We start from the raw sequence: 22786 nt of genomic DNA on the forward strand, positions 1-22786 counted from the left end.
GCTCCTGCCATTGGAACAGCGCGGTGCGCCGGCCGCAGCGCGCTACCGCGGCGGCCATTGGAGGGTGAACCAACAGCAAAAGGAAGACCTTTCTCTCTGTCTCTCTCTCACTGTCCACTCTGCCTGTCAAAAAAAAAAAAGAAAAAAAAAGAAAAGCTTGAAGCATTTTAACTAACATCTGGGACCAGATAAGGATGCCCACTTTCACCATTGCTATTTGATATAGCTCTGGAAATTTTAGCCAGGGCCATTAGGCAAGAAAAAGAAACCAAAGGAATAAAAATGGAAAAGGAGGAAGTGAATTCATCACTATTTGCAGATTATATGATCCTATATATAGGGGAACAAAAGACTCCACAAAGAGAGTATTGGAACTCATAAGAGAATTCTATAAAATTGTAGGTTATAAGATCAAGACACAAAAATCAGTAACATTTGTATACACAAACAATGGCATGGTTAGAAAGAACTTGTAAGACCATTCACTATACCTACATAAATTTTAAATACATTGGAATAAATTTAAGCAAGGGTATGAAAGAACTCTAAAAAGAAACTACAAAACACTAGAGAATGATATAGAAGTAACAGAAAATAGCAAAAATTTCCATGTCCAAGAATTGGAATAACAATAGCATCAAAATGTCCACACTGCCCAAAGGAATTTACAGGTTCAGTGCTATCCCAATCAAAATACTAAGGACACTCTTCTCAGCTCTAGAAAAAATGATGCTAAAATTCACATAGAAACACAAGAGACCCTGAAAAGCCCAAGTCAAAATAATGTTCAACAGCAAAACAAAACTGAAGCATCATAAAACGAGACATCTGTGCATACTACAAAGCAGTTATAATCAAAACCACCTGACACTGGCACAAAAATAGACATTTAGACCAATGGAACAGAACAGAAATTAATCCACGTATCTACAACAAACTAATCTTTGGTAAACAAGCTAAAATAATTCTTTACAGACAGGGCAGTCTCTTCAACAACTGGTGTTGGAGAAAATGGATCTCTGCAAAAAATATGAAACAAGACTCCTACATTACATCTTATACTCAAAATGGATCAAAAACCTAAATCTACAACTTGATTCCAGGAAATTACTAGAGGAAAACATTTGGGAAACTCTACAAGACATCAACATAGGCAAACACTTCTTGCCAAATATCCCAGAAACACAAGCAATAAAAGCAAAAATAGACAAATGGGATTACATCAAGCTAAGAAGCTTCTTTTTAAAAAACATTTATTTATTTATTTGAAACAGTTACACAGAGAGAGAAGGAGAGGCCGGGAGGGGCAGGGTCTTCCATCCGATGGTTCACTCCCCAATTGGCCACAATGGCTGGAGCTGTGCCAATCCCAAGCCAGGAGCCAGGAGCTCCCTCTGGGTCTCCCATATGAGTGCAGGGGCCCAAGGACTTGGGACATCTTCTACTGTTATCCCAGGCCATAGCAGAGAGCTGGACTGGAAGTGGAGCAGCTGAATTTCAAACCAGAGCCCATATGGGATGCTGATGCCTCAGGCCAGGGCTTTAACCTGCTGTGCCACAGCGCCGGCCCCCAAGCTAAGAAGCTTCTATACATCAAAAGAAACACTCAACAAAGTGAAGAGGCAACTAACAGAATGAGAGAAAATATTTGCAAACTATGCAACTGATAAAGGATTAATATCCAGAATCTCACACTTGTTGGTCAAATGACCAACAAACACATGAAAAAATGCTCAGGACCATTAGCCATCAGGGAAATGGAAATACAAACCAGCATGAGGCATCACATCACCCCAGTTAAAATACTTATCATCCAAAAATCAAAATATAATAAATTCTGGAAAGCATCTAGAGAAAAAAGAACCTTACTATACTGTTGGGAATGTAAACTAGTACAACCATTATGAAAGACAGTATGAGAATTCCTCAGCAATCTGCAAATAGATCTACCATATGACCCATCTATTACATCTATTCTGATAACTTACCACAAAGAAAATGAAATCAGCATATGAAAGAGTTATCTGTACTCCCATGTTTATAGCAGCTCAATTCACACACTAGCTAAGATATGGAATCAACCCAGATGTCCATCAACTGATGACTAGATAAAGAAAATGTGGTGTGTGTGTATATACATATATATATATGTGTGTGTGTGTGTATATACATGTATATATATATATATATATATATGATGGAATACTACTCAATCATAAAAAATAAATGTAATGCTGGGGGCCAGAGTTGTGGCATAACAGGTTAAGCCACCAGTTGCAATGTTGGTGTCCCATATGGACATTGGTTCAAATCCCAGCTGCACCAATTATGATCCAGCTCTCTGTTAATGTGTCTGGAGAAAGAAGCAGAGGATAGCCCAAGTACTTTGGCTTTTGCATTCACGTGGAAGACCTGGAAGAAGCTCCTGGCTCTTGGCTTCAGCCTGGCCTAGCCCTGGCCTAGCCCTGGTAATTGTAGCCATTTTAGGACTGAACCAGACAATGGAATATTTCTCTCCTTGTCTCTTCCTCTCTCTGTGACTCTTTCACATAAATAAATAAATCTTTGAAAACAAACAAAATGAATGAAATCCTGTCTTTTGCAACAAAATGGATGCAACTGGGACCATTATGTTTAGTGAAATAAGCCTGTCCCAAAAAAACAAATATCACATTCACATGTGTTCTCTTATATGTGGTAGGTAATATAGACTACAAAAATGTATAATTATGAAACTGATATCTTATGATTTAATTGCCATATATAGCCTTGTTTATATTCTTGTGGAACAGTAACCTTTATTCTTTTTACTTGTTGAACATTGTTGAACATATGGTGAGTGGTGTATTAAGTCTATGACTATAAAGTAAATTGAAAATTTCTTATTAAAAAAATTAAAGAAAACTAAAGGAGGAGGGCTTGAGGGAGGCAAAGAAGGAAACTATGAGTAGGAGCAGGAAGAAGGGTGGAGGCATGGGCGAGAAGGAAGGTGGGGTGGAAAATATCACTATGTTCATAATTCTATTTATATGAAATATATGAAATTTGTATACCATAAATAATTTTTTTAAAAAATAAAAATATCTATGAAATAATAAAATCTTTTCTCTTTATATTAAAAAATACAGAAAAATAAAGATGCAGGGCCTTCTCTACTCCACAAAATAGAATGAGAACTCCCCATTTGGCAATGGCAGAATAGTGGGATGTTTCAGTTTTTGTAGAACAGTGGGTTTTTGTAAGACAGAAACAAGGAAATAGGAAAATAGAAAAAAATGCTAATTGGTTAACATTCACTTACTTCAGATTTTTTTATTAGAATTAAAGCAAAGGGTACTTTTTTATTGTGCTACTTAAAACTGTCCTGATTGGGTCAGTCTCTCTCTCTCTCTCTCTCTCTCTCTCTCTCTCTCTCTCTCTTCTCTCACTCTCTCTTTCTTGGATATTCAGATAAACTCCTAATGTTGGGAACTTCAGCATGAAGAACTCCATTTTTGTTTCTTCTATTGGGGCTAGTGGCCCTAGAGATCAGTTCAAATCAATGTTTAACAGTCAATAAATTTTGTTTATGAATGATAATAAGACTTCCAATTCTGTTCTGATAAATGAGTACCTTGTACATCATTATTCCCTTCTTTACAAGGCAAAAAGTTGAACTGAAAAGTAACAACCCTTTTTAGATACATCAATAAATTGAGGTCTTATAGCAAATCAGTAGCCCCGAAGTATAGAAATAAGTAAATATAGGGAGCCGGCGCTGTGGTGCAGTAGGTTAATCCTCCACCTGTGATGCTGGCATCCCATATGGGCACCGGTTCTAGTCCCAGCTGCTCCACTTCCAATCCAGCTCTCTTCTGTGGCCTGGGAAAGCAGTAGAAGATGGCCCAAGTCTATGGGCCCCTCCACCCACATGGGACACTAGGAAGAAGCACCAGGCTCCTGGCGTCAGATCGGTGCAGCTCTGATCATTGCAGCCATTGGGGAGTGAACCAACAGAAGGTGACCTTTCTCTCTGTTTCTCCCTCTCACTATCTGTAACTCTACTTCTCAAATAAATAAATAAAATCTAAAAAAAGAAAAAAATAAATACAAGGAATTACATTTTTTTAAAAGATTTTATTTTATTTGAGAGTTAGAGTTACAGACAGTGAGAGGGAGAGACAGAGAGAAAGGTCTTCCCTCTGTTGGTTCACTCCCCAAATGGCCAGAGCTGTGCCGATCCGAAGCCAGGAGCCAGGTGCTTCCTCCTGGTCTCCCAGGTGGGTACAGGAGCCCACCTGGGCCATCCTCCACTGCCCTCCCAGGCCATAGCAGAGACCTGGACTGGAAGAGGGGCAGGCATGACTAGAACCGGCACCCATATGGGATGCTGGCTCCGCAGGCGGAGGATTAACCTACTGCACCAAGGCGCTGGCCCTAGGAATTACATTTTAACTCAAGCAGAAGCCATTGCTGGAGCCAGTAACTGGTGGGAATGAAATCGTAAAAGACACCCTAAAATTTACCCTGAAATGTGGACCCTTAAAGTTCCCTAGAAATGCTATCCGGGGTGCCACATGTACTACTGGAATTTGGGGTTCCTTACAATTTCATCACAGGTTTAATACTAAATCCCTGATATTTATAAGCCTGAGAGGGTTCTTGCCTAATATTTAGAGAAGAATTCTAAATACTGGCACAGATAAACGAGGCAGCATGGTACGTTTTAAGCTTTTATTTAGTAAGAAAGGTGCATAAGAGAGTGAGAGCTTTATTTAGGAGAGAGAAGTGAATGGGGGTTCATACCGAGCACCAGGAACCAGCCACATGGATGAACATCTAGGCCAGGAAGCCTAGAGCACATGGCCCGGAGGCCATGAGCCCTGGAGGCTCGGGGCTACTGCAAGCCCCTTCCTAGCAAGAGGCCAGGGAAAAAGAGCGGGCATGGGCCACACCGTGGCCGGCTTTTAACCCACTTCCAAAGGGGCGTGGTTAATAACCTAACTGCCTGCAGTGCCGGCACACTGGGTTCTAGTCCCAGTTGGGGCGCCGGATTCTGTCCCGGTTGCCCCTCTTCCAGGCCAGCTCTCTGCTGTGGCCAGGGAGTGCAGTGGAAGATGGCCCAAGTGCTTGGGCCCTGCACCCCATGGGAGACCAGGAGGAAGCACCTGGCTCCTGCCTTCGGATCAGCGTGGTACGCCGGCCTCAACGTGCCGGCCATTGGAGGGTGAACCAATGGCAAAAAGGAAGACCTTTCTCTCTGTGTCTCTCTCTCACTGTTCACTCTGCCTGTCAGAAAAAAAAAAAAAAAAAAGATAATTACTAGTTCTGAGACTAGTTTGGGAGATGAAACATCCCTAGAGGTATACAACTTTTTGGTGATTTTTTTTTCCTAGGAGACCCACCAGTTTCTTGGGTGAAGATTAGAGAAAAATTTTCTCCTGACTTTCAGAAAAGGAAGAGAAAGATTACCTTTTGAAATACAACCAAGTCGTTTCGTTTTCTTTATCAATCAAGGAAGACTGTTTTACCAGAGCCAAGCTAACCTGGAAGCTTGGCTATATTCTCCTCTAGCTTTCACCATGTTGAAGGGCCACTTCCAATTCTATCAACAAGAGGACACAAAATCCAGAGAAGCAATTGTGCAAGTCACAGCACAGGGGCATAGTCTCATTAAAAGACTTAAATGTAATGGTAAAATCGCAGAATGCTGTGCCCTCCCACGCTGTAGCACCACTCAATTGAAATTCTTTATTATGGAATTATATCTGAAATAACTGCAAAGCTCAGACTCTATTTAACAAGAAATTCTAGAGAGAGGCCAAAGACCAGAGAGGAGACCAACATAAGGACCCTAGAGACACTGCAGCCCCTGCAATCTACCACTATACTTATTCAAATTATGTTTTAGGAAATACTGAACACAGCTTAATTCCTGTCCCTGTAAACAAATGCCCTTACATTGAAGATCTGTTTTGCCCATTTTTTTGTATTTGATACATTATATCTAGCCTTCATTACAATTATTCTAAAATGCAAAAATAATCTGGGCAAAGAAAAAAGGAACAGAATTGGACACATACATGCTATAGATTTGAAATTGTCAGAAGAGGTGTCTAACATGATTGATACAACTGCCAAGTCCTCTAATAGAAAAAGTAGACAGCATGCAACAGAATATGGTTGGTGTAAGAAGAGAGGTGGAAACTCAAAGAATCTAAAGGAAATGGTAGAAAAACTTTTAAAGCTGTGACAGAAATAAAGCATGCCTTTTGTGATTTTATTTGTAGACTGGGCACAGCCAAGGAAGATTCAGTGAGCCTGAATATTCCAAGAGTAAGTTCCAAAATGAAAAGCAAAAAGAAAAAAATAAATAAAATATAACCCAAGCCAAAACAGAACATTCAAGAACATATGGCAATTACAAGAAGTTTAGCATATTCATAATGGAGATAACAGGGGAAGAAACAGAATCTTTGAAGTTATAATTGATGAGAATTTTCCAAAATTAATGAACCACAGATCCAAGAAGTTCAGAGAACACAAACAAGGTTAAATTTCAGGAATACAACTGAGCATATATAGTCAAAGTGTATAAAATCGAAGACAAAGAAAAATGTCAAAAACAAACAAACAAACAAACAAACAAACAAAAAAACCCTGCTGGAATCACTGACCTCATACATTTTCCTGACCTTCTTCTTAGGGTAGTTGTTATTTGTAAGCTAAGCATCAAGGTGGGCTGCACAGCTGGGATGGGACTTACAAAGCTCAGAGGTGATCCAAGGTTTCGGGGCTAGATGTCAGAGACTGGACCAGTTATTTCCACGTTCCCTTCCTTCCTTCTTTCCATCCTTCTTCCCTCCCTCCTTACCTCCCTCCCTCCCTTCCTTCCATTCTTTCTTCCTTCCTTCCTCCCTTCTTTCTTTATGTATTTGATTTGTTTATGTGTTTGAGAGGAAGGTGACAGAGAAGCAGAGATAGAGACAGATCTCTCATCTGCTGGTTCACTCCTCAGATGCCTGCAGCAACTGAAGCTGTAGCAGTTGGAAGCCAGGAACCAGATACTCCCTCTGGGGCGCACATTTAAGTGACAAGAATTGGAGTATTTAAACCATCATCTGCTGCCTCCCTGGGTAAACATTAGCATATTACCCAGCAGCTGAAATCAGGAACAAAGTCAGAACTCAAACTTAGGCAATTTGAATTGGAATATGTCCCAAGCAGCATTTTAACTGCTATGTGAAATCCCTACCCCAGAAAATAACTTTATTGTTGCATAAAAGTTAAAGAAGTAATGATCGTCATAGGCAAAAAGAAATAAATCTTACCCTTATGTAACCAAGTGGATATAATTCACTGCACATACATGTCTCATGATAAACTAGTCCTCAAATAAGAGGAACAGACAGCACTATTTGTCACACAGAATTAGTTCCAAATTTGCTTGCTAATTGGAATGACCTTCTGTGTTAGCTAATTGGTTTTATGAAAAAACAAAATAAAAATCTTTATGGCAAGTGATTGTTTTGTAACTTGAAGGGAGGTACCTAAGCTAGGCTCCCATCTTCCTACAGAAACAGAGAGATAGAGCACTGTCTTCTTAATAATTACATTTCAAAAGAAAAAAGGTCCCAGAGAAAGACATTTCTGGTTCTTCTAGCTGGCAAGGAGGTTATTTAGCTTTTAAAACGATTTATATGCATTTCAAAGAGAGGAAAAAGTTACAAGGCAGGTCAAGACTGCTTGTCTTTTCCCTTACAATTTCCTCCTTTAGCTAATATAAAATAGTAACATCACAATTTTCTAATTATCTGCATTGCTACTTCTTCCTTTCTCTGAAGAAGTTGCAACTGTCAAACACAAGATAGTATCAAGAAGAACGGTGGTTACTAAAGACTGGGGAGAAAAAGAGGAGGGTGGAGAATGGGGAAAAGTTCACTCATCTTACATGAATAGTCCTCATATAATAAGAAAATTTGAATACCAGCAAAACCAGTTTCTACTTGGATGACTTTTCTCTCTTTTGATACTCTAAGTTTACACTTCTTTTAGTTGTTTTTGTTAAAAGGATTTCTTTTTAACTTAATATTTTTATTTATTACTTTTGAATTAACATATTTTAGTTTACATTATATTCCAACACAAAAATTTAAAAGACCACAGTAGGGCAGGAAAATAGGCGAGGGCTAAAAACATTAGTCAAATGAAATGATGTGGAATTTCACTCACATAAATTCTGAAACAGTCACAAAATCACTAAAAGTGCAGTTGTATTTACTTCTTAACAATTTGTTTGACATTGAAAACCAAGTTTGGCAAAACACTGTGTTTGTAGAAAAGTGCACAGGGATTTCTTTGTTTGTTCCAGCCCAGCATGGTGACAACCTGTCTTTTTTTTGAGAACACTTTTATGCAGACAGAATCTCCTGTTTAATGACAAGGGCAGACTTCAGATTCTTCAGTGATGCCTTCCAGGTCTTTATTACTTTATGTCTCAGGGTTTCTGGGAAGAGAAGAAGCCCTTTTAAGTTATGGATATGATTAAGGGAGGATTCAGTTAAATCCAACACAAGATATGGTCTTAGTCCAAAATTTATAGGCATCCGCACATATATTTAAAATTAGAGATTCTGTACTTGTTTCTAAATGCCACTTTCATTTTTAACCAGGCTGGTGGTAAAACTCACAGAATCTTTGCCAATAAGGTTTTGTCTGTTTGTTTTGATTTTTAGATTCATTCGCTCTACTTGTCTACAGGACACAGGCTTGTAGGAAGCTGCAAATATTTGCATAATTTTGGTTGATACTGTAAATAATATTATTTTGTCAACGTATTATAGTATCCTGAAAATGGGAATTATGTGTATTAAGAGAAACTTAATACTGGATGAGCATTAATTTTTGAAGAGGAAAAGACTTCAGGCCATCAGAACATCATATGGTCAGAAACTGACAGCATCTCTTTTGTGAGCTTTAGCTTCATGAAAGAAATCCAAATGCCTCTTTTTTTTTTTTTTTTTTTTTTTGACATGTAGAGTTAGACAGTGAGAGAGAGAGACAGAGAGAAAGGTCTTCCTTTTCCTTTGTTTCACCCCCCAAGTGGCCGCTACGCGTTGCGCGATCCAAAGCCAGGAGCCAGGTGCTTCCTCCTGGTCTCCCCTGCAGGTGCAGGGCCCAAGCAATTGGGCCATCCTCCACTGCACTCCCAGGCCACAGCAGAGAGCTGGACTGGAAGAGGAGCAACCGGCACAGAATCCAGCACCCCAACCGGGACTAGAACCCGGGGTGCCAGTGCCGCAGGCAGAGGATTAGCCTAGTGAGCCTCAGCATCGGCCAACCCCTATGTTCTTAATGAAGTTGGTTAGGAAGAACTTTCAGCGTTTATTATGGGAGTAGTCTGTGAATAATTCTACAGATGAGTAGCACATGTTTTAATAATTTCATTTTTTGCAGGTATAACAGTTTCCTGCATTTAAAAGTCCTAATTCAGGTGATTTTTATTGATAACACTAAAATAGGAATGTGTTATGTGAATGTGTTTTATTAAGGAAAACCCATAGTCCAGTCAAATTCATTGTAGCCTCTTCATCAGCTTGTGTTGATTTTCATTTGTAAAATAAAAAATTGAAAATGTCTAACATTTTTTGGATTAAAAATGGAGCTTCTGCATTTGGAGTTTGCCAAATTTTAATATCAGCTGTTGCAGTTCCAAAGCAAAATTATTGCCATTAGCAATTTCACCCTGCCCTATGTGAGCTAGACAATTACTGATATCTAATCAAGCTGCTGTAAAGCCTCTGCCAAATAAGTTATCAATTTTTCATGAGGCATTTTAGATCTCATTGATGTTAAAATTCTCTGTGATTTAAAAAAATATTCTCTGTTGCATGTTACACACACTATTTAGTTATTATTAGAATATATTTTCACTTTAAGTCTAGAGTAAGAATTGCAGCTCTGGTAACTGCTATTAACTCATCTGTTTGTGTAGATTTAATTCCAGATAAAATCTAAACTGTCTGAGTTTTATGATAAGTTACCACAACATATGAAGTCTTAACTAGGGCACTTTTTTTTTCTGAATATGTAACTATATTAGCTCTTTGTTACCTTAACTAAAGTGCCAGAGAGCTCTTTCTTAGGATGGAATATGGTTTATTTTAGAGGTTTGCAAACCAAGAACAGATTATCCCCTTGGTGCAGGCATTGTGAGGCTGAAGCATAGCAGGGGGCCATGGTGACACAGAGACAAAGGCAGAAAACTTGGCTTATGTGGCTGATACATAGCTTACATGAACGACCTAAAGAAGGCATGTTCCTAGTGACCTAGAGACTCCCATCCTGGGCCTGCCTCCAAGAGGGCGCGGTTAGATCTGATCTCCACTCTTAATCCATTAAGCATTAACATAAATCCATTGACTTTTAACATAAGACTTTGGGATTTAAGTGTGTTTATGAGTTTAGGGTACTAAATCCTGTTGAAAACATAACAATGACTGTCAATAAACATTATCAAATACACAGTATGAAAATCAGATAAATCATGTTGGGGTTTCAAAATTTGGAACAACCAAAGCTGGAAGGAGGCTATAGCTGCTCTTAGCCATATAAAAACCTCTTCAGATTATAAGTCCTGGACTAGTGGATCTGGAGAAATCTCATGCAGTTGCTCCCTAAGAGATTTTCTCCTTGCTGCAAAAACTGGATTCTTTGTATACAACAGTGTATTAGTTTAATAAATTGCCAAAGATTTTGGGTTTGTTTATTTTTCTTTTTTGATTTCCTTTTATAGTGGGACATTTTATATGTGCAGAATGATCTGATTTTTAGATTGTAAGAACTCTGTGGTCTACAGCTGAAAACAGATGTCCTAAATATTTTCAATCCCTTTGGTAACATTGTCTGAGGAAGATTCATGCTCCTGTGAAACAAAACCTTTAACAAAGCCAAACTATCAATTATGCATTGTTCTCCAGTTTCCGAGGCTTCCAAAAATCATTCATATTTTCAATAATTATAGATCCCTCTGGTGGTACAATTTTCTTTCTTTTCTTGTATTGTATTTTTTTTATAAATGACCAGAGAAAATAGTGTAAGAGTCCAAAACCCATTAGTGCTTTTTTTGTCACAAATTCTAAATGCAAATGCAAACAAAAATTTAGACTCATTCACTGGAAGAAAGGAAAGAAAGAAAGAAATGAAGAAAAGCAGGAAGAGAGGAAGGGTCAATTACAGAGAAAAGCTGCAGATTATGGTCCTGAGGTTAGAATAATTGCAGGGTTAGGAATTACAGACCTTGTTTAAATCTATTGGTGGCTAACCATCTTCATCAAATTAGGCCTTCTTTCCTGATTAGAAGTATGAGGATATTACAGGATAAGTGTCCCTTGGTAAGATCATTTCTTGTTTTCCTAGTTTTTCTATAGCAGGTTTTATACTTTTAACTGAATACTTGACAAAAGATATCGTTTTACATATGACCATAATATGTGTTTTTTTGTTAAAATATTTATTTGTTCTATATCTCAAATTACATCACTATAATTATTTCCTAGATTAGTGTTATTTATTTGTCTTAGATCAGGATTATTGCACGGAACAGTGTAAGACTGTCATTCTGTGCTGTACCCCTTTTATTTTGGAAGGCACAGCAGCCAAGTCAGGGGTCTCTTCCTGAAGGATTTCTACAGACAGTCCATGAGATTACAGAATATGATAGCCTTTTTAAAAGGGTTTTTTATGTTTATTTTATTTGAAAGATTTACAGAGAGAAGTAGAGACGCAGAGAGAGAGAGGTCTTCCATTCACTGGTTCACTCCCCAAAAGTCCACAACAGCTGGAGCTTAGCGGATCCAAAGCTAGGATCCAGGAAGTCTTTAAGTCAGACAGTAGGCCTCTCTCAATCAATTTATAGGAGAATTGACAGTAAGTAAGAACATATATTCCGCAGTGAGAGAAACTATATGCGAAGCAAGGAGGAAAAAAAAACAGCAGAAAAAGGGGTGACCCAACATGCCAAGAGTTTTTCTTGATCTAAACCAAATGGAAAATAAGAAATTTTCAAGGACATTGCAGAGTACGTAGCATCAATATCTATCAGAAAAAGAAAAGGCAGCTTAGCTTGAGGGAAATTTATTGACATATGAGCATATGACTCATCAGTTTTACCTCTGAGATCACCTCGTTCTATCAATTTTGAGCTATTTGCTGTATATTTTCTAGATAAGGGTCTTATGTCTACAAGTCCTCAACAGTTTCTTTATATAATTTCTCTTCTGACTTTACTCTTACCATAATAGTGACAATGTAGTCTCCCTTCCTCCATATTCCCTTTATTGATTGGCCAAGATAGGAAACATCTCCCTTAAAAAGACCTTTAAATGACCAGCCAACATGTCAGTGTTTGATTTCCTTTTGATCTGTTTCTAAATGTCCCCACACTGAATAGCTATTTTTGGGATTTAGGTGAAAACAGTCTGTCCTTGCTATTCTACCACTTTTTTTTAACTTGGGTTTAGAAAGACCCAGGATAAACAAGACAATGTTTACTACAACTGTAGCACTATGCATATTTGCATTTACCCCTGGGTTCACATCAATGAATTTTGAGAAAAGTTCAAATGGGGACTTGAGAGTCTTCCAAATTCATGGTAGAAACTTCTCCCTATTCATCTGTGCTCTTAGTTATTCCACAGTTATCACTGATGGCAAATAATGTCTGTTGGCCACTAACTCCCTTGATGTGGTCCCCTGGACCCTGAAATTCTTTTTCCAAGAAGCGAAGTCTTCAGGGTGCAGAATTTCACACAGTAGCCAGTGTACATCTCCATTCATGGCACTATCAACTGACAATAGAGTGGGAGTTATTTCTGCCAACTTCTTGGACACTAGATAAAGAAGCCTTTGTATAAATAATATCAGCTGGCAAAGAAGGTATGTGGATGAACATTTTGGCCATTTTCCTATTTTCTCATATTTTCTAAACATATGGTGACCATGATGGTAATTTACAGCCATACTTATTCAATAGTGAAATCAGGTATTGTGATGCCTCCAGCTTTGTTATTGTATAAGATTGCTTTAGCTATTCAGGTTCACTTGTCTTTGCATATGAATTTCAGCACATTTTTTCTAGATCTGCCAAGAATTTCATTGGTATTTTGATTGGGATCACATTGATACTGTAAATTGCTTTTGGTAGTATGGATATTTTGATGATGTTGATTCTTCCAATCCATGAACCTGGAAGATTTTTCCATTTTTTAATGCCTTTTATTTCTTTCTTTAGTGCTTTTAATTTTCATTGTAGAGATCTTTGACATATTTGTTATAACAAGTTATTTAATTTTTTTGGAGCTACTATGAATGGGACTGATCTTAAAAGTTCTTCTCAGCCATGACATTGTGTATGCAAAGGCTATTGGTTTTTCCATGTTGATTTTATATCCTGCTTTTATGAGTTCCAAGAATCTTTCAATGGAGTCTTTTGTATCCCCTATATATAGAACCATGTCATCTACAAATAGGGATAGTTTGACTTCCTCCTTTCCAATTTTAATCTCTTTGATGTTTTCTTTCCTAGTGGGTCTGATTAAAACTTCCAGGACTACATTGAATAACAGGGGTGAGAGTGGGCATCCTTGTCTGGCTCTGGATTTTATATGGAATGCTTCCAACTTTTCCCCATTCAATAGGATGCTGGCCGCGGGTTTGTCATAAATTGCTTTCTTTGTGTTGAGGAATGTTCCTTCTAAATCAATTTAAAGTCAAAGTGACGCTAGTCCTCAAAATCTGAGTTCCTCCATTCTAGTAAAATGAGTTCTCCAGCCAGGGAACTTCCATTGGTCCATCATCATTTATGTTTTGTGCTTTCCTTGAAGGTGGGGCTTACTCTCCTGGGAAGATTGTTATGGTGTCTAAACACTACCATGTCTGCCAGAATTTGTGGTTATTTAGGTTTGAGTATCCTGTGTGTTCTATTTATTTCCTTCAAAAACCTGTTTTATATCTGTGCTGTTATTATTGATGAGTGTCTGCTATATCTTTGTTGGACAACCATTTCTCTTCCAACTTTATAAAGAGCAACCCTAATTATATTGTTTGGCTTTTTTTTTACTTTTACTCAAAAGATTTTATTTGAACAAATGATTCTGTACAAAGATATTGAAAAACATTTTATTAGAAAAAGTATAACCTCACTTCTTTTAGTAACTACTGTTTGGTTTCAAAAGAAACTGATTAGATATAGGACAGAATTTTAAAAAGGCAAATAGTGATACCACTACCACTAAAAACAATAAAAACTACAAAGAGATTGTAGGAAGGTACAGTAATCTTTCAAGACAATTGCCTCAAAATTAGTGACCACATATTATGTATTCTCACATAATCTTTAATAAAATGTGGATTGTTAACATCTATGCAAGTGACATTAAATAACCATTCATACATGAATGAGCTATTCTAAAACAAATCAGGATTTTTAATCTTGGAAGAATTTATTCTCATCACTTTCTACTTGTCAATGTAGTCGTTAGTTTTGCTTGCATGTTGTATATTTTTTTTTAAATTGTTATTTATATCTAATTTATTTGCACGAGAGAGAGACAGAAATCTTGCATCCCCTGGATCATTATTTGAATGCCTGCAACAACTAGAGCTGGCCAGGCATAAACCAGGAGCTTGGAACTCAATCTGGGTCTCCCTTATGCGTGGGAGGAACCCAAGTACATAAACCATCATCTGCTGCCTCCCAGACTTTACCCACACAGGGATTTGGTAGCATAAGGACAGTAAGGTCTAGAGTCCAGGAACTCCAACATGGGATGCAGGCATCTCAATCTGTGTCTCCGACTACTGAGTCAAATGCCCCACTTACGTTGTTTTTAGTTACTAGAAAATTGATAATAAATGTTTAAATCATTGATCGTTAAAATAAGTTATACCTGTATATATATATATATATATATATATATATCAACACATTTATCAAATTATTTTGTCACAGTTGCTTTTTCTACCTTATATTTGATTGAGGGTCCATTTATTTTCCTGGCGTTCATCTTTTAATAATTCTTTGAACCATAGTTGATGATTACAATAGTCTCCTGAAAAATTTCTTTGATTTACATGTACTCATCTATGAGAGAGTTCAGCTGGGTATATAATTGACAGTTATTTCTCCTCAGCACTTGAATGGTCATCATCCATGATTTTTATTCTCTATTGGGCTCATAAAAATGTGTTATCGGTCCAATTACAACTCTTGGAAATTAACTATCTTTTCTTAATTCTTATTTTTGATTTCTTTTTATGGTTGAAGTATGGTCATAGAGTTTAAATCTATGTAAACTTAAGGAATATATAATACTTTTACTGAAATATATATTTAATGTAGGAAAAATATTAAAATATCTTTTCAGAAAATTATTTCACATATTTTCTTCTGAAAATCTTATTTTATATAAACACAAAGAGAGAGCAAACACAAGCCTTTACATTTTATGTCCCATGCTTCGAGTGTGTATTGTAAACATGTTTTAATTTTTTTACTTTGTAAATTTACTCTGTAATTTATTCTTAAAATTTCCTAATACTAGGCATCATTTCATTATATTTTCTTATATGTATCTACTTCTTAGGCTTTACATTTTTAAATTCTAATTATGCTTCATTTATATTTTATCATTTTTCAATCTTTTTAATTTTAAGTTGCTCAAATGATACTCTTTCATAGTAGATTGTCTCCCTTTTTATTATTACGATAATATGAATAACATTTGATTTGTCATCTTTTGGAAGTTCTTTTTTTTTTTCTCTTTTAAGATTTATTTATTTATTTTGAAAGTCAAAGTTACAGAGAGAGGGAGAGACAGGGAGAGAAAGATCTTCCATTCCTTGGTTTACTCCCCAGATGACTACAAAGGTCAGCACTGGGCCAGGCTGAAGCCAGGAGCCAGGAGCCAGGAGCTTCTTTCAGGTCTCTCATGTGGGTGGCAGGGGCCCAAACACACTGGGCATCTTCCACTGCTTTTTCCCAGTCCACTAGCAGGGAGCTGGAATGGAAGTGGAGCAGCCAGGACAAGAACCAACATGCATGAGATGCCAGCATCTCAGGCCATGTCATTACCTGTTATGCTGCAATGCCAGTAGCTCTCTCTTGGATTTTCTTTCACCTCAAATTAGTGAGTTAATTTTCTTCGTGTGTGTGTGTGTGTGTTAGCTTTCTTTCATCTTAATTTTCTTTGTTGTTTAAAAGATGACTTTTTGTTTGCAAGTTGCTCCTTTGCACAGTTGCTTTCCTTTCCCATTTCCTCCACTCCTGCATGAATGAGGAAAATGTAGCACTTGAATGTTTCTTTTTTCCTGTGACACAAAATTTTAATTATCTCCAGAGCAATTTATAAGTGAATTTCCTTTGTCTGGGGCTTTTGTCTCATTATAGACTTACAGTCCTCACTGAAGACATTTTTTTTTTTAAATCTGCATATCCTAGTTGTGTAGTTTTCCTGATACTTCCTAAAATATTGCAGCTTTATCATGCTTTTCCAAAGCAAGTCAGCCTTTTATGCTTGCATGAGCCTGGTTCCACCTTTCCTATATTCTTTTTTTTTTAACTTTTATTTAATGAATATAAATTTCCAAAGTACAGCTTATGGACTACAATGGTTACCCCACATAACATAACTTCCCTCCAACCCGCAACCTTCCCCTCTCCTACTCCCTCTCCCATTCCATTCACGTCAAGATTCATTTTCAATTCTCTTTGTATACAGAAGATCATTTTAGCATATATTAGGTAAAGATTTCAACAGTTTGCTCCCACATAGAAACACAAAGTGAAAAATACTGTTTGAGTACTAGTTATAGCATTAAATCACAATGTACAGCACATTAAGGACAGAGATCCTACATGAGGAGTAAGTACACAGTGATTCCTGTTGTTGACTTAACAAATTGCCACTCTTATTTATGGCATCAGTAATCACCCTAGGCTCTTATCACGAGCTGCCAAGGCTATGGAAGCCTTTTGAGTTTACCAACTCTGATCATATTTAGACAAGGTCATAGTCAAAGTGGAAGTTCTCTCCTCCCTTCAGGGAAAGGTACCTTCTTCTTTGATGACCTGTTGTTTCCACTGGGATCTCACTCGCAGAGACCTTTCATTTAGGTCATTTTTTTTTTTTTTTTTTTTTTTTTGCCAGAGTGTCTTGGCTTTCCATGCCTGAAATGCTCTCATGGGCTTTTCAGTCGGATCCGCATGCCTTAAGGGCTGATTCTGAGGCCAGAGTGCTGTTTAGGACATCTGCTATTCTATGAGTCTGCTGTGTATCTCGCTTCCCATGTTGGATCGTTCTCTCCCTTTTTTATTCTATCCATTAGTATTGCAGCCAATTGTCTTGTTTATGTGATCCCTTTGGCTCTTAGTCCTATCATTATGATCAATTGTGAACTGAAATTGATCACTTGGACTAGTGAGATGGCATTGGTACATGCCACCTTGATGGGATTGTATTGGAATCCCCTAGTATGTTTCTAACTCTACTGTTTGGGGCAAGTCAGCTTGAGCATGTCCCAAATTGTACATCTCCTCCCTCTCTTATTCCCACTCTTATATTTAACAGCGATCATTTTTCAGTTAAGTTTCAACACTTAATAATATCTGTGTATTGATTATAGTATTCAACCAAAAGTATTAAGTAGAACAAACAAAAAAAAATACTAAGAGGGATAACGTATTAAGTTGTTCATCAACAGTCAAGGCAAGGGCTGATCAAGTCACCGTTACTCATAGTGTTCATTTCACTTTAACAGGTTTCCTTTTTGGTGCTCGGTTAGTTGTCACTGATCAGGGAGAACATATGATATTTGTCCCTTTGGGACTGGCTTATTTCACTCAGCATAATGTTTTCCAAACTCCTAACAGGGATCATTTTCAGTTAAAATTTAAACACCTAAGAATAATTTTGAGTTAATTACAGAGTTCAACCAATAGTACTAGAACAAAAAAAAATACTAAAAAGGATAAAGTATTACATTGTACATCAACAGTCAGGACAAGAGCTGATCAAGTCACTGTTTCTCATAGTGTCCATTTCACTTCAACAGGTTTCCCCTTTGGTGCTCAGTTAGTTGTCGCCAATCAGGGAAAACGATGATATTTTTCCCTTTGGGACTGGCTTAATTCACTCAGCATGATGTTTTCCAGATTCCTCCATCTTGTTGCAAATGACCAGGTTTCATTGTTTTTGACTGCTGTATAGTATTCTATAGAGTCCATGTCCCATAATTTCTTTATCTAGTCTACTGTTGATGGGCATTTGGGTTGGTTCCAGGTCTTAGCTATTGTGAATTGAGCTGCAATAAACATTAATGTGCAGACGGCTTTTTTGTTTGCCAATTTAATTTCCTTTGGGTACATTCCAAGGAGTGGGATGGCTGGGTTGTATGGTAGGGTTATATTCAGGTTTCTGAGGAATCTCCAGACTGCCTTCCATAGTGGCTTTACCAAGTTGCATTTCCACCAGCAGTGGGTTAGTGTCCCTTTTTCCCACATCCTCGCCAGCATCTGTTGTTGGTAGATTTCTGAACGTGAGCCATTCTAACCGGGGTGAGGTGAAACCTCATGGTGGTTTTGATTTGCATTTCCCTGATGGCTAGTGATCTTGAACATTTTTTCATGTGTCTGTTGGCCCTTTGGATTTCCTCTTTTGAAAAATGTCTATTGAGGTCCTTGGCCCATCTCCTAAGTGGGTTGTTTGTTTTGATGTTGTGGAGTTTCTTGATATCTTTGTAGATTCTGGTTATCAACCCTTTATCTGTTGCATAGTTTGCAAATATTTTTTCCCATTCTGTCGGTTGCCTCTTCACTTTCCTGACTGTTTCTTTTGAAGTACTGAAACTGCTCAATTTGATGCAATCCCAAAGGTTAATTTTGGCTTTGACTGCCTGTGCTTCTGGGGTCTTTTCCAAGAAGTCTTTGCTGTACCTATATCTTGCAGGATTTCTCCAATGCTCTCTAATAATTTGATGGTGTCAGGTCGTAGATTTAGGTCTTTAATCCATGTTGACTGGATTTTTGTGTAAGGTGAAAGGTAGCAGTCTTGCTTCATGCTTCTGCACGTGGAAATCCAATTTTCCCAGCACCATTTATTGAATAGACTGTCCTTACTCCAGGGATTGGTTTTGGATCCTTGATCAAATATAAGTTGGCTGTAGATGTTTGGATTGATTTCTGGTGTTTCTATTCTGTTCCATTGATCTATCCATCTGTTTCTTTACCAGTACCATGCTGTTTTGATTACAACTGCCCTGTAGTATGCCCTGAAATCTGGTATTGTGATGCCTCCGGCTTTTATTTTGTTGTACAAGATTGCTTTAGCTGTTTGAGGACTCCTGTGTCTCCATATGAATTTCAGCATCATTTTTTCCAGATCTGAGAAGAATGTCTTTGGTATTTTGATTGGTAAATTCATTGAATCTATAAATTGCTTTGGGAAGAATGGACATTTTGATGACATTGATTTTCCAATCCATGAGCATGGAAGATTTTTCTATTTTTTTGGTATCCTCTTCTATTTCTTCTTTAGGGTTTTGTAATTCTCATTGTAGAGATTTTTAACGTTCTTGGTTAAGTTTATTCCAAGGTATTTGATTGTTTTTGTAGCTATTGTGAATGGGATTGATCTTAGAAGTTCTTCCTCAGCCATGGCATTGCCTGTATATACAAAGGCTGTTGATTCTTGTACATTGATTTTATATCCTGCTACTTTCCTAAACTCTTCTATGAGTTCCAATAGTCTCTTAGTAGAGTTCTTTGGGTCCCCTAAATACAGAATCATATCATCTGCAAAGAGGGATAGTTTGAATTCTTCCTTCCCAATTTGTATCCCTTTAATTTCTTTTTCTTGCCTAATAGCTCTGGCTAACACTTCCAGAACTATATTGAATAGCAGTGGTGAGAGTGGGCATCCCTGGCTGGTACCAGATCTCAGTGGAAATGCTTCCAACTTTTCCCCATTCAATAGGATGTTGGCTGTGGGTTTTTCATATATTGCTTTGATTGTATTAAGGAATGTTCCTTCCATACCCAATTTGCTTAGAGTTTTCATCATGAAAGGTTGTTGTATTTTATCAAATGCTTTCTCTGCGTCTATTGAGAGAATCATATGGTTTTTCTTCTGCAGTCTGTTAATGTGGTGTATCACGTTGATTGTTTTGTGAACATTGAACCATCCCTGCATACCAGGGATAAATCCCACTTGGTCTGGGTGGATGATCTTTCTGATGTGTTGTTGCATTCTATTGGCCAGAATTTTATTGAGTATTTTTGCATCTATGTTCATCAGGGATATTGGTCTGTAATTTTCTTTCAATGCTACATCTTTTTCCAGATTAGGAATTAAGGTGATGCTGGCTTTATAGAAAGAATTTGAGAGGATTCTCTCTTTTTTGATTATTCTGAATAGTTTGAGAAGAATTGGAGTTAGTTCTTCTTTAAATGTCTGGTAGAATTCAGCAGTGAATCCATCTGGTCCTGGGCTTTTCTTTGTTGGGAGGGCCTTTATTACTGTTTCAATTTCTGTCTCAGTTATGGGTCTGTTTAGGTTTTCTATGTCTTCCTGGCTCAATTTAGGTAGGTTGTATGTGTCCAGGAATCTATCCATTTCTGATAGATTTCCCTGTTTGCTGGCATACAAGTCCTTGTAGTAATTTCTGATGATTCTTTTTATTTCTGTGGTGTCTGTTGTTATGTTTTCTTTTTCATCTCTGATTTTATTGATTTGGGTCTTTTCTCTTCTTTTTTTAGTTGGGCCAATGGGGTGTGAATTTTGTTTATTTTTTCAAAAAACCAGCTCCTCATTTGGCTGATTTTTTGTAATTTTTTTTGATTCAATCCTGTTGTTTTCTTCTCTGATTTTAATTATTTCTCTTCTCCTACTGGGTTTGGGTTTGGTTTGCTGCAGATTTTCTAGATGCTTGAGATGACTTGAAAGCTCATCTATTTGGTGCCTTTCCAATTTCTTGATGTATGCACCTATTGATATAAACTTTCCTCTTAACACTGCTTTTGCTGTATCCCATAGGTTTGGTATGTTATCTGTAGTCCTCATTTACTTCCAGAAAATTTTTGATTTCTCTCTTAATTTCTTCTATGACTCATTGTTCATTCAGCAGCATGTTGTTCAATCTCCATGTGTATGCATATGCTCTAGGGATTCCGAGTTGCTAATTTCCAATTTCATTTCTTTATGGTCTGAGAAGCTGCACCATATGATTCTAATTCTTTTGAATTTGCTGAGACTTGCTTTAAGGCCTAGTATGTGGTCTATCCTAGAGAAGATTCCATGTACTGCTGAGAAGAATGTACATTCTTTATGTGTAGGATGAAAAGTTCTGTAGATACCTGTTAGATCCATTTGGGCTATAGTGTCGTTTAAATCTACTGTCTCCTTTTTGATCTTCTGTCCTGTTGATCTGTCTATTTCTGAGAGTGGAGTATTGAAGTCCCAAGTACTATTGTATTGGTGTCTAAGTCTCCCTTTAGGTCCCTTAACAAATCTTTTAAATAAACCGGTGCCCTGTAATTAGGTGCATATACATTGATAATCGTTATATCATCCTGTTGAATTGATCCCTTAATCATTATATAGTGCCCCTCTTTGTCTCTCCTAACAGTTTTTCTGTTTAAGTTTATTTTGTCTGATAGTAAGATGGCTATGCCTGCTCTTTTTTTCATTTCTGTTGGCATGGTATATCTTTTTCCAGTCTTTCACTTTCAGTCTGTATGCATCTTGGTTGGAAAGATGTGTTTCTTGTAAGCAGCAAATAGATGGGTTTTGTTCCTTAACCCAATCAGCCAATCAGTGTCTTTTAACTGGACAGTTCAGGCCATTAACGTTCTTTGTGACTATTGATAAGTACTAACTTTGCCCTGCCATTTGCCAAAGATATTTTCTAATATATGCTTTGAGTTTCCTGTGATCTTTTTCTGTGAGGTTTCCTTCCTTTATCTTCTATAATATTGATGACCGTGTTTCTATGTGTAACACATCTTTAAGCATCTTTTGCAGGGCTAGACGAGTGGTGACAAATTCTAACAGCTATTATGATCTACCTCCTGGTGTCGTTATATGAGATTCCTGGGCCACCATGGAATCACATGCTTTGCTTACCATCAATTTTCAGCTCTTTCTTCCTCTGTGATACCTGGAAGATATCATTTTATTTTTTTCCAAACTCAAGTTAAAAAAAAAATCTTTACCTTTAATTTATCACTTATGTAGGTGATGTGTTTAGAGTGAGGATTGTAGGGGGAAGGACATCTATAAACTCGCAGTAGATTAGAAGATGTGGGTTAGAAGAATCTATAAACCATTTTCTGTATAATATGAAATAATGATTTTAGAATCTCTGTGGATAAGACTCTTTCTCAATATTGGAAATGTCCAGGAAAGGACTGGATGAGTTTACAAATGTAAATCAGAGGCTATAGTTCAAAGTAGAAGAGGAGGAAGATTTATCATTCTATGGAACTGAAAGACTTTTGTAACAACAAAATAATTGAATGTGTTATAGTAGTGTTGTCCCTATGCAAAATATATCTCCTCATAAAATGCCCCAAATGAATTTAGAATATTCTGTGCCTATCAACTACAATAAGAAAATATATATTTATCTGAAGTAGGATATGCATTGTGTTATTTTGTTTTGTTTGGAGGTGTTCGCCGCAAGCTGCAGGAAGTCTGTGCAGGCCTTATTTCCACCAGAATCAAGATGAAAATTGATTAAAGTATCTATATCA

Source organism: Lepus europaeus, chromosome 12, assembly GCF_033115175.1.
Source record: "Lepus europaeus isolate LE1 chromosome 12, mLepTim1.pri, whole genome shotgun sequence".
NCBI lineage: Eukaryota > Metazoa > Chordata > Mammalia > Lagomorpha > Leporidae > Lepus > Lepus europaeus.